The sequence below is a fragment of the Zonotrichia leucophrys genome, chromosome 10 (genome assembly GCF_028769735.1).
Source record: "Zonotrichia leucophrys gambelii isolate GWCS_2022_RI chromosome 10, RI_Zleu_2.0, whole genome shotgun sequence".
Taxonomy (NCBI): Eukaryota; Metazoa; Chordata; class Aves; order Passeriformes; family Passerellidae; genus Zonotrichia; species Zonotrichia leucophrys.
In genome coordinates, this window is record NC_088180.1 from 11,943,802 (window position 1) to 11,955,924 (window position 12,123).

Consider the following 12,123-nt stretch of genomic DNA (forward strand, 5'->3'; position numbering starts at 1 on the left):
CCTCTGATAAACACTCTGGCTTGAAGTAAGTTGAGCATGGATTTCACACATTTTGCCTGGCTATAAAATCAAGTGCAGATCTGTACAAGCCTGAGATACTTCTGCAGGATTTAGAGTGGGGTGAATTTACAGCAAATGAACAGAAAAGCTGCCTATAGTTTCTCAGTTATTCCTGTTAACTGGAATTACTTGCTGGCTTGAAACACAGCAGCAATTCAAAGCTCATCTAAAATAAGCCCTCCCAAGAGTCCTTTCTGGTTTAAAAGAAAGGAATGAGGGGGATAGGTGCCATGAATGTGCACCCAGGTGGTCACTATGCCCCAGGCCTGCTGATATCCACCAGAGAAGGAGCAGCAGCTGTGCTGAGGCTGTTGTGCAGGGGGACACAGATTTGCTTGGAGTTACCAGCACCAGCTCAGCCCAAACCATGCATGACAGAAGCTCCAGGGCAGGCAGGGCTTCTGGCCTTTGGAGCTCATTTTTATTTCCAACTGTTCCAAGTATGTGTTCAATCCTGTCCATTCTGCAATTCAGGCTGAGGAAATTGTATAAACAGCTCAGTTCAGCTCCAGGATCAAAAAGATACATGAGTTTTACAGGGATTCTTCCTTCTACCTCTTTTAAAACTAAATATTTTTTTCTATTTGTCTGGAAGAGAGACTGAGTAAGCTTGGTTCCTTTCCAAGGATCCAACATGTGGGGTTAAAAAAAGAAGGGGAAACATCCCACTCATCATGAAATAGTCTAAAAAACAACAACAGGAAAAGAAAAAAGCCAATCCCATAACTTCTGGACTCTGAAAGGCTGAAAAATAACTGCTGAACTGAAGAGAGAAGCAAAGTGCTGATACTGCCAGAATCGAGTCAGGTTAGACCCATCAGTCTGCATGTGCCAGCTCCAGATGGCTGCTGGCAGCTCAAGGCTCTCCCCCCACACGTGTGACCATTTTCCTGCTATTTAGTAGTAAACAACATGTTTACAGAATTTGGGCAACCTTTTTTTTTTTTTTTAAAAAAAGATTTAATTACCAAATTGGTGTTTCACAATTCCTGTGATGAGAGAGACCTGGCCATCATCAAGGAGCCTGGTGAGCAGGGAAGGCATTCCGGGATTCGATTGCTCATGTGTTATGGTTGAATGAATAAATATATCCCATCTTATTTTCAAATCTGGCAACTGTGGATTGATCCCTGAAGTAGCTGCTTAGTCAGGTGAAGCATCATGGGACTCATGGTTAAACCACAAAACACTTTTTTTCCTGCCTAACTATTTTAGCTGACTGAGAAACACAGTTTCGTAATATGTTTTTTTAACCAAAGGTGTCCTCAAGCCTCACAAAGACACTGCAAGAGTTTCAGGAGTCTTCATGCCTCCAAAATAAGTGTTTTGGTGCTCACCTTTTTTCACAAAATCTGATGTTTAGAATGGGATTCTTTTAGAAATCTCTTTTTGTGGGCATATGAGGAGGTTGAAGCTTCACAAACTGTGGCAATGTTGGTCTTTCTCATGGCCCTTTGGGGTACAATGGGTTTAAACAAATATTTACACCATGCTGCAATGTAAGCAGCAGGGATGCACAAGGAGCCCAGTCCAGCCTAGAAATCAGCCCTTTTCTGAGCAGCACTGCCAATCTCAGCTCAGGTACAGACACAGACCTACCCCAGGTACTCCAGCTTCTAAACCCTTTTTGGCCTGAAATCAGGGAGGAGATCATGCAAGGCAGACAGACCTGAATTTTACCTGTGAGAAGGAGAAAGGAGGAGCTGGGGTAAGAAAAAGACCCCGAGGGTTTGCTGCCCAGCCAGGGCACAGCAGGGCTCAGCCCTGTTGGGTGGAAGAGGCACTCACCAGTTCCATGTGCTGGACACTGGGCACTGTCCCTGTCCCCTGCTGGGACACCTGCCACCACCTGGACACAGCCTCCCTGGGATGGCAGAGGGTGACACACAGCCAGTGTCCCCTGGGATAACAGAGGGACACACAGCCAGTGTCCCCTGGGATGGCAGAGGGTGACACACAGCCAGTCTCCTCTGCTGACAAAAAGGGCAGGCAGGGGCAAAGGGAAAAAATGCACTTAAGGGCTTGAGTACAGAGAGATGGTCTGCAGCCAAGAGTACAGACTTCAGGGGAAAACAAAGAAATGTCCTCTGAGGTTCTCTTTCTGCTCTAAAAAAAAAACACAACAAATCCTCCAAGCCAAAGAAAATCAGATTTTTTTTTTTTTTTGCTTTGTCTGGAAACAACGGCTGCTTATTACAGAGGTCTGATCCAGGGACCCCAGGCGACCTCTGAGAACTTTGAGTCAGGTGCAAGCATGGCTTAAAACCAGGGATTTTCTCTTCCTTGCCCTGCAAGGCTGAGGTACAGCCAGTCACATACCCACTCTGTCTCAGTGCTGCAGGAGAGGGAACCAGCATCCAGCAGACATTTCTCCTGGGGCACAGATTCAGGAATTAGAAAAGTAATCTCCAACTTGAACCAGAGCCACAGTCTAAAGAGACCTGCTTCCTCCACTTTACAGTGAAGTTTATTATTATGGTTTCCATTTTCTCCCTGGCTGTTTCTTCAATGTCAGTTTAGAATAACTAAGGATAAAGTTAAATCATCTTTTAACTCCTGTTTCCCCAAATTTAGGCTTACACATTTACAGCAAAATTGCCCCTATGTCTTTCCTTCATCCTGTGGTTCCTATTTCCACCCTCTTTCAGATAAAAAAAAGGCTCCAAACTAGAAACCTTTGGTACAAGCCTCAGAGGCAAAGCTGCAGATACAGTGCAATTCTTTTATTGACAGAAAGAATCTCCCACAAAAGACCCCAACACCCATTCCTGTCAGAGAGGCACTTGTGCTGTGCAAAGCAGAAAGCCACAAGAAAAGAAAAACTAAACACCAAGATAATCACCTTTTTGGGGTTTTTCTCCTTTTTCCCCTCTTAAGTGGCTCAGCATGTAACACCAAGGTGCCTGAGCCATGGTTTTCTTTCCTTGTGTCACCAAAACCTTCCAGGATTTAAATGCATTCTTTGAACTACCTGCATTCCTGGTAAAAATGGAAAATATAAATTTGGCTTAGAGAAAGGAAGCACCACCTTCATCGTCTGCCTCTCTGCATTCTACAAAGCTCAGAATTTTTCCAGAGGATTCCCTGAAGTGACCCAACACCCATCTCTGCCTGCAGAGCAATAAATGAGGGGAAACCAGTTCATTGTGCTGAAATCAGGGGTCTGCATGCCTGGACCTTTACTCTGCTTTACACATGGACAGCAATAAAGGAAAGCTATTTTGGCCTTTTTCTGTTTTTTTCATCAAAACAAAACAAAGCTATCTACAGGATGGGAGAGGGGACAGGCTGTTCTAAAATAATAAATCAAAGCTACACAAAGACCCATCAGCTTAAGCCAGATACTGCCCTCTAGATTTTAACCAGCTCCAGCTGTGTCATAACACAGCACAGCTCAAAAAGGGATATATTTTCAGATGATCTGGCCTCTGACTAGAGGAAATGAAAGAAATGCACCAGAGCCATATTCATGGAATATTTTTAGGATGGAGTCCCAGGACATTTGGCTGTTTCATAAGGGTGATTTGCATTGCCTTAGCACATTTCATCCCCTGAAGTCAGCGTCACAAAAAGAGCTTGTCACTCCCCCAGATGCTGGGAACCAGCTTTGGTGCTGTGCTACACTGGCTGCCACCCCCCTGAGGAATGAGAAGAGCATCAGAAAAGGAAACTTGAGGGTGAAAGAATTTTTAAAAATGAAAAAACCACAGCTGTGACCATCCTGAGCTGCCGGGTCATTTGGGAATAGGAGTGCTACAGTCCAGGGTGCAGGTGAGCAGGCTGAATGAAGCAATAAAATCAATTACCAGCATTGAAAAGATCAAATGAAAAGCACCTCATTTGGAGTTTGTGGAGGAAGAGATGGAAATAAAAACTGTCCCACCACAAAGGGCTTGGGAAGAGCTGAGAGAAAGCGAAGGTTTTAGAATTCATCCTCTATGTAAACATTGGAACGATTAAAGGAGTTATTTTCTGTTTAAATTAGTGGTGTTTAACAGTTTCCTATTTAGTTCTGCACTTCAGTTCTGTTTCTTGAGCTTGCACAAAACCCACAGTGAACGCAGGAGCAGCAATCAGGCACAGGTTGGATGGGGCGTGGAGTCCAAAATAAAACAGATCCATGCATATCTTCATCTGCCCTGGCCAGAAATGGAAACACTGAATTCATGGGAGACCCCAAACTACAAATTCAAAGCAATCTCAGAGCCCTACCTGAAAGCTGGGGGAACATACATAACTTTAGATGCTTTTGTGCTTAAAAACCAGCACAAAGGAGACAAACACACTTAAAACACAAGGGATAGAAGTCAGGCTTGATAAATAAAATGCCAGCAGAACATTTTATTTATCACACAGGACCAGTTTTTGGTCTTCTACTTTCATTCTTAGGAGTTCTTTGCAGGAAAAACAAATTAAAATATTTTTAGGTAGAAAGTCTAACTTTCCAGTTTAAATAAAAGTCATACTTATATGTGTAGAAAACGAACTAACTTAAGCTATTTAAGGTATTTGCACCCCAAAACTAAGTAATTGTGTTCACAACCTTCTCTAGTGCAAAGGTTCATTTCATTTTATACATAAGGAACAGTCGTCTTTTTTTTCCATTCATGTTCCTAATCAGGCCAACATTTTTTTATGTTTTTACAAAAAAATTTGGAGTTTGAAGGAGGAATCCTTAATATAACTCACTAAAAGTCAGTGTTTAGTGGGTCTCAACAGTTTCAAACATTACTTTGAAAATTTTTGAGGATTTGCTGACACCAGACTGTATAAAACCTGACATTTCTGCCCCTCTATTACTGTCATTCAACAATCCCCACAGTGCACTTCATGCATTTTTACCATTGAGTTTATCCTGCTTATTTTCTTTTGGAAATGGATGGATGAAACAAACCCAAGAAGTCTTTGGGGTTTTTTCACCAAGATATTGGCATTTGCAGTTCTGGCTCTTTCAGGTAAAGCAAAAACCTCAGACAAAGTGTTGGAAAAGTTCTGTTTTGGCAATGAGCAGCCTTCCTGGGATAAGCAAAAGCATAAAGAGGACAAGGGAAAGGCAGAAAAGCAGGCGAGAGGTTTCCTGTTCTGTAACATGTGGCAGATAGAGATCTGCACGTACACACATCCATACCTCATTTACAGCCCTCAGAACACTCCTCCAGTTCAACCCTGAACTCTCAGGAGCAAAGACACCAGAGAAATGTGATCAGAAATGTGATCAAGCAGCAAAGCAGGGGAGACTGCCCCGAGTGGGGGGATGCAAGGCCAGTCACGTAACTTGGAGATGAGATTTGGCTGGGATAAAGACACAAAAAGTGCAAGTCTGGGGCTCTGACTGCCTGGGAGAGGATGAATAACACTTGTTCAGTATTGTGAGCAACACACAATATTGGCTACATCAGGTGCAGTGTGAGTCCTGGGCAAATGGGTTTCATCCATTTGGGGTTTCTTGTTATCCTGGAGGTCAGTCCTGGCTGTATTTTAGTAAAGGGGATCTCTAAGCTGATGAATGTTTTTCTAGAAAACAGCCCCAGCATGTTTATTGACGTGGTGTGTCACACAGCTGATGAACATGGAAGGGCACAGTCCAAATCCTGACCTCACTGATGAAAATCTGGGGTAAACTAACGAGGGAATGCCATGGAGTACAACTGAAAATTACATCTTTTTTTCCTTGGGCTTGAAAAAACAAGAGAGTTCCATCCAGTGAGTCAGTCTCCCCCAACTGTTATTACTCCTATTTAAAAACAACCCCTCTGACATTTTGGTCAACATCTACGTGAGCTGAACTTTCAAAGGGAGTGAGAGAATTGGGAATTTCAAACTTTCCTGTTCATAATATGGGAACCAGGCAGAAATCCCCACATGCTGCTTTGGTAAGTTTGTCTCTTACAGACTGAAGTTTAAACTTCAAAGGACCATAAAAAACGCTCAGCCCCTATTTAGCCTTCAAACCCATCCCAAGAATAAATCACAGGAGGTCAGTGCTTCTTGCTCTCACTCAGGATACAGCTGGTTTTTCTCTCACAAAAATTCTCCCAACAACTTGCCCAGCACTTGGCAGAATCCCCTCTGGCGCAAAACCTGCTTTCAGGACAGGCACCTCATCCTCAGCCTGGTGAGGAAGGAGGAGTGAGAGCTGCCCACACATCTCCCTGGTGCTGGGAGGAGCAGAGCAAGGGCTGAAGGGACCTGCCCATGGCTCTGCCCCTTTCTCCCTGCTCAAGCTGTTTTCCTTGAGCCCCCATTCCCCACCAGCTCCCTGCAGCTGTCACTCACTCCTCTTTCCTTAGATTTTGCCTTTTTTTTTTAAGTTTTCTGCCTTCAGCTCAAGCCCAGTAAACACATCCAACCTCCACAATGACAAATATGGCTACTGAATGAACACCCAGCCAGTTTTCCCAGGCCCTTGTTAGCCTCTTCTGGAGGACTGCTTTTTGCAGGGACTGTAACAATTCAGGTGTGTGTTTAGCTAACTAGAGTCAGGTATGTTGGGATTTAAATGCGTTTCCTAAATACTACTATTTATTTTGATGGCTATTTAGGGAATGCCATTAAAAATTCAAAAGCATAGGCCTTATCTTAATACAAATTAAATTTTTTTAATCCACATCTCCTTAGGCAAAAGGAATGGATTTTGCTTTTGTGAAGCTCAACAAATTACAGGAGGGATCCTGCCCTGAGGTACAGATCTGCTGATCCTCATGAAACCCAGGTCTGACTCAGACAGCTTTTGGCTTGCAGACAAATGTATTCAAGCAAAAATAAGAACTTCCTGAATTTAAGCACAGTACATCATTTTATGATCTCTGTTCCCACCCTACATGTTTCATGGAGGAATCCCATGTCAGTTCAGTTCCTATCTCTTTAAAGTCTTCCCAAACTCTCTGTCACAGACTATTGTGTGTTTTGCATTTTCCTGCTGCTGTGCCTTGGGTGCACATGAGGTGCTCCCTCAAGACCCCCAAGCCCAACTCCCTGGGCCAGGAGAAGGGTGAAAGCAAGGAAACCCCTCAGGTTTCGTGTGCCAAGATGCAAAGTGCCAAGCAGCCTGGTTTGCCACAGCACCTGGGGCTGTCTGATGCTCAGATTGCTCTAATTCCTGCTGCAATGTGACCATCTCAGGAAGGATGTGTCTCCTCAGACTCACCTTGTTAATCCCTTGGTAATTCAGAGGACAGAGATCAGCAAGGGAGGCAAGGAGGGAAAACCTCAGGGCTTTAGGATCACTTGGAGATGGCAATGCCAGCACAGGCTTCACCCAGCTGCACTGAGTGCTGCAATCTGCAGCCTGGTGTTCTGGCATGTGCTCTAGCTTCTTTCCAATTATAAAAACAAATGTATATAAATCTTGTGGCTTTCATCCATGGGTTGATCTGTGGGTAGTTTAAGGGATTTAAATAGACAGGAGGGAATTCAAATAGATCTGCTGACTTCTGTGTTGTGTGGATGATTAACTCTGAATCACAGATGTTATCAGGAGGGGCAGGTTATGAAACCCAAGTAGCACTTTACTTTACTTTACTATTATTATTGGAAGTAGTGGTGGTGTTCCTTGTATTGCATCCAGATCTAGGGGATGGAGGGGTCAGAACTCGTGCATGTACAAGAACAAGAAAGCATTCACAGCCTTAAACTGTGAGCTCTGCTTTGAAATACTAATTATGCCTTCCTGAGCATTTGTCAATCTGGGAAGCAAGAGGAAAAGCTAATCTGAAAAAGAAACAATTTAGGAAATATCTCTAAACTGGGCAAGACTGCAACAAGCACATTCTAGCCTTGTCTTGTTATCTTTGTTTTTCTCCAGACCTTATCACCGCTAAGGAATTTAATCACAAAAATGACAAGTAGCTGAAAGTATGAATCAGACTGGCACTGAATAATCAGCCATAGGAAAAGATCTACCTACACAACCTTGGCAAATATAAATATAATGAGTCCCCCAGAGCCTGAGTGCAGACTTGGGCTGTGGAAGTTTCCCTGCACTGAAATCTCCATCTCTGGATGGGTTGCAGCCTCCTGGAGGCTTTGTGTTACCCAAAGTCAAAAAGGTCCAGGGTATTTAAAGAAAAGCTAAGACACAAGCTCATTCTGGGCTCTTGAATTTGCAGATAATTAAGATTGTTCACTGGTGAACATGATAAGCCCCTGCACAGGTTTTTAGCCCGTGAAATAGAGGAGCTGAGCAGTGAATCTGTGCCCATCCCTGCACAAACAGCACAGCAGGAGGAAGGCTGAACACATGCCTGGGCACTCACATGGGCATCTGCCCTCTTGTTTGCTGTTGACACAAAATTTGGCTCTCCCCTCTCTGATTTCTTTTATGAGTCTCTCATAAGGGTCCAACTGCTTCACCAAGGCACCAAAGGGCACTGTGCACCTCACTGTACACCTCCAGGCACATTTCCCTGGATTCTCCCTGTCAAACCACGGCAGAGAGCCCTAACAAGGGAGAATCCTTCCCTCTGAGCCTCAGCAGAGCACGTGTGAAGGTATTTCCCTGTTCTCATTAAAAGCAAGGAATGCTTCATCTAACTGCCACTGCTTTCAGGCTGCCCCAACAACATGACTTATTACACTATACTTCAGATATGTGCTTTGAGGAGATATAATTCTTATCTTTAGATGTGCTGATAGCACAAAGAAGCCTGGCTGACTTACTGAACAGCCCTGTGCCTTTGATAATAGTATTTACCTTTGCTTAGAAAATTTGCACAGGCACAATGCCTGGGTCATTAAATTGAAGGATTAAATTTCTGACTTTGATTACTGTATGAAATACCAATCTTTGCACTGCTCTCCAGCACCCAAAAGAAGGCACTTACTGACAACCAATTAATGTTTTGCATCCTCTCCTCCAGGCTTACCAGCCTCTCCTCCATCTTCTAACAAGCCTGATGTTCCCTATGGACCTTTGTGCTTCAGGATAATAATTTTGAGGAAAGCCTTAATAAGTCTTACAGATAAGTCTCATACTTTTGTGAAGCAGAAAAAAATACCAACACCCCCCTCCCACCAAAAAAATCTACCTCAAAAACCTCACAGCCAACACTGCCCTGCAAAATTAAAAAAAAAAAAAAAAAAAAAAGAAAGCAAACCAAATCAACCACCCAAGGAAAGGAAAAATACAAACAGCTTGGAGAGGGTGGAGCCATGGAAACCACTCCAACAAAAAGACAAAACCTTTGGAGATCTGAAGGTGCATAAAGGTTTTGCACACACTTTTTCTGCCCTGAAAGAAACCCTCAGCAGATCTGGACTGATTCTGGAGCACAATTCATTGCTGGGCATTAAAATTCCAGCCTGTGCTCTCCTGTTCACTTGCCAAAACATTCAGAGTTCCTTGCCCTGCACATCCCTTTGCAGAAGCATCAATACCCATCCTCCTTCTCATCCTCACACGGAAACTCCCAGGCATGAGGCAGACAAGTCTTATCTGCAGCTTCATCAGGCATTTCTGCTGAGCCTGCAATGTTCCCCAGCAGCCTGAAAACACAACCTGCAGGTCTCCACCAGGGCTTTGTGTTTGCCCATCAGTCAGTGAGAGACAGATTCTTCTGAGAGACACAAACCAGTCCCTCTCTCCCTGGGAACAACACTCGCAGGCATGGAGAAGCCTCTATGCAGCACGTGGAGACTCTGGAATTCTAGTTTGATGGAGGCAAAGAAAGTGCAGGATCACTCTAAAGTTGGTTGAATTGGAATCAAATGAGGGGGAGGAGGAGGAAGGAGGAAGGAGGAAGGAGAGGAAGGAGGAAGGGAGGAAGGAGGAAGGGAGGAAGAGAGGAAGGAGAGGAAGGAAGGAAGGAAGGAAGGAAGGAAGGAAGGAAGGAAGGAAGGAAGAAGGAAGGAAGGAAGGAAGGAAGGAAGGAAGGAAGGAAGGAAGGAAGGAAGGAAGGAAGGAAGGAAGGAAGGAAGGAAGGAAGGAAGGAAGGAAGGAAGGAAGGAAGGAAGGAAGGAAGGAAGGAAGGAAGGAAGGAAGGAAGGAAGGAAGGAAGGATCTGCTGGCTGTGCTGTAGCTGGTGTCCTCCTCCTGATCAAACCCACCCCAGCAGTGCCTCTGAGCTCACTGGACAAGATTCCCAGCTCTCAGTGCTGCCAATTTCAGCTGAGTCATGTGAATTCATCCCCAGCAGCTCCTGCCCACCCCAGGAATCTGGGTGTTCCAGCCTTCTCACAGATGTCTGCACTGGCACAAGATCTGCTGGGTCTTTCTGCCATGCCTCAGATGCAGGGAAAGTGTTAATCATGCAAGCATCCAACATTAATGCTATCCAAATCCTGGTACACATCTTAAATAAATTAAATAAATAATAAATTAAATAAATTCTTTATTTCCCCTCTGGCCTGGCTTTAGCCAGCCCAGTGCAGATCACTCTGGAAGTGTGAGGGCAGCCTGCAAAGGCAGCATCCTGGACACAGCCATCCATCAGCTTACAGTGACAGGATTGAAAACACTTCAACTGGTCACTCAGGTTATTTCTGAAATTATTAACCCTAGAAAATTGCTGTTAAAGTTCATCCAAATGTGATTTCATTTGCATCTCATGTTTGGCACGAATGCTACTATTTTAAGAGAACATTTTTTGGAGGTTATGCAGTATTTTGAATTTTAAAAGAACAGATAAAACATTAAGCCACTTGAGACAGGTAAAAGTCTGGTTTTCTATCTCTGATTACTCTGGACTCCACAATCTGAGATTTCTTTCATTCCAGAAATCATTGGAATACAATGCTTAGTAGAGTTCATACATGAAATTGCTTAGGCAGGCACTTACTTTCCTTCAAACTCCAAAAACCCCTTTTTATCCTTAATTCCTTCACCCTTCCACAGAAATCTCATTTTTCCATATTTTTCCATGCAGTCTGGAGATTTCACTATTGCAGCAGCCTTAAGTCTCACACCAGTGAGCATCCAGCATACTTGAGTGTAGACAGAGCAGCCACTCAATTAATTCCCAATTATTTCTTAGCAAGATGCCCCAAATGAAATAAAGTCAAATTGTGGTTTTCCTATGTTACAGTTTATTTCTTGCTTGTGATTCTTCAAAACAGCTACCTTGCCAACAATTTCTGGATCAGAAAACTCTACAAACCTTTGCCCAGCTCAAATATCTGGTTTTGTACAAGACAAAAGGAACCACAACCACATTGTGGTTTTCAAGAGTAAAATGTAGTTAAATGGATGCTTGAACAAGAGCTAAAGCTGAACTTTACCAAAGCCCTGCCTTCAAATTTAAATTCATGCCTGAAGATTGTGGGCCAAAGCTTTGGCAAGTGTGAGCTGGCCATCAATGACCTGGCAGAAGATTTAGCTCTGCAATAGCAAGGAGAGAGCTCACCATTTCAGACAGATAATAATTGCAGAACTGAGGTTGTCCATGAGCAACTAGTAGGTTTTCCTCTTCCTTAAAGTGCACAAAGATGTATTAATACAGATAAAAGTGATTTAATTCTGAAAATTCGCTGTGTGGAATTTTTGAGTGGCCAGACACTGACCATGCAAAATCATGGCTCTACTGCTACTACAGGTTTAAATCAAGAGTGCCAGGTGTGTGTCACTCTGGAATGGGCATGGATAAAGGGGAAACACTGCCCTTCTCAGGTGCATTCCCATGGGCCTTCATAATGGCATCAAAGGACAAGATCTTTAGATTTTTTTCAGCTCCAAAGTTCAGGGGAAATAAACAGAGCTCAGGCTTTGGCCAAAGCTCTCCTCCCCAAAGCCCCAGCAGGGACACTCTGCCAGAGGAGCAGGGATGGGTGTGGGTTTGGATCATACTGGAGGGACCTGGGAGCCCTCCAGGGTTTCCAGCAGAACGTGCTGCTTCACGTCCCCAGTGCCTCTGCTTCTTCCATGCCAACTATCTCAAACCTGCTCTGGCAACCCGAGCCTCTGTTGTGTGTAATCAGGTCAGGTTTCACTTGCAAACCTCTGGTTCTTTACCACAGTGTGTTTTTAACAATAACTGAGGGCTCAGACAAGCTGCAGAAGCCAAGGTGATAGCCAGGCTTTTTGTGGTGCTCATCCCTTGCAGCATCTCTGTGCTCCATGGCAGTGCCCAC

General features: G+C 44.0%; 1 protein-coding gene and 1 pseudogene across 2 annotated transcripts in view; both read right to left on the reverse strand.

The window, feature by feature from the left end:
- Window positions 1-12,123, reverse strand: part of CEMIP (cell migration inducing hyaluronidase 1) — a 100,474-nt gene that overhangs the window by 63,661 nt on the left and 24,690 nt on the right. The window lies entirely within an intron of this gene.
- Window positions 1-12,123, reverse strand: part of LOC135452428 (uncharacterized) — a 39,387-nt pseudogene that overhangs the window by 6,085 nt on the left and 21,179 nt on the right.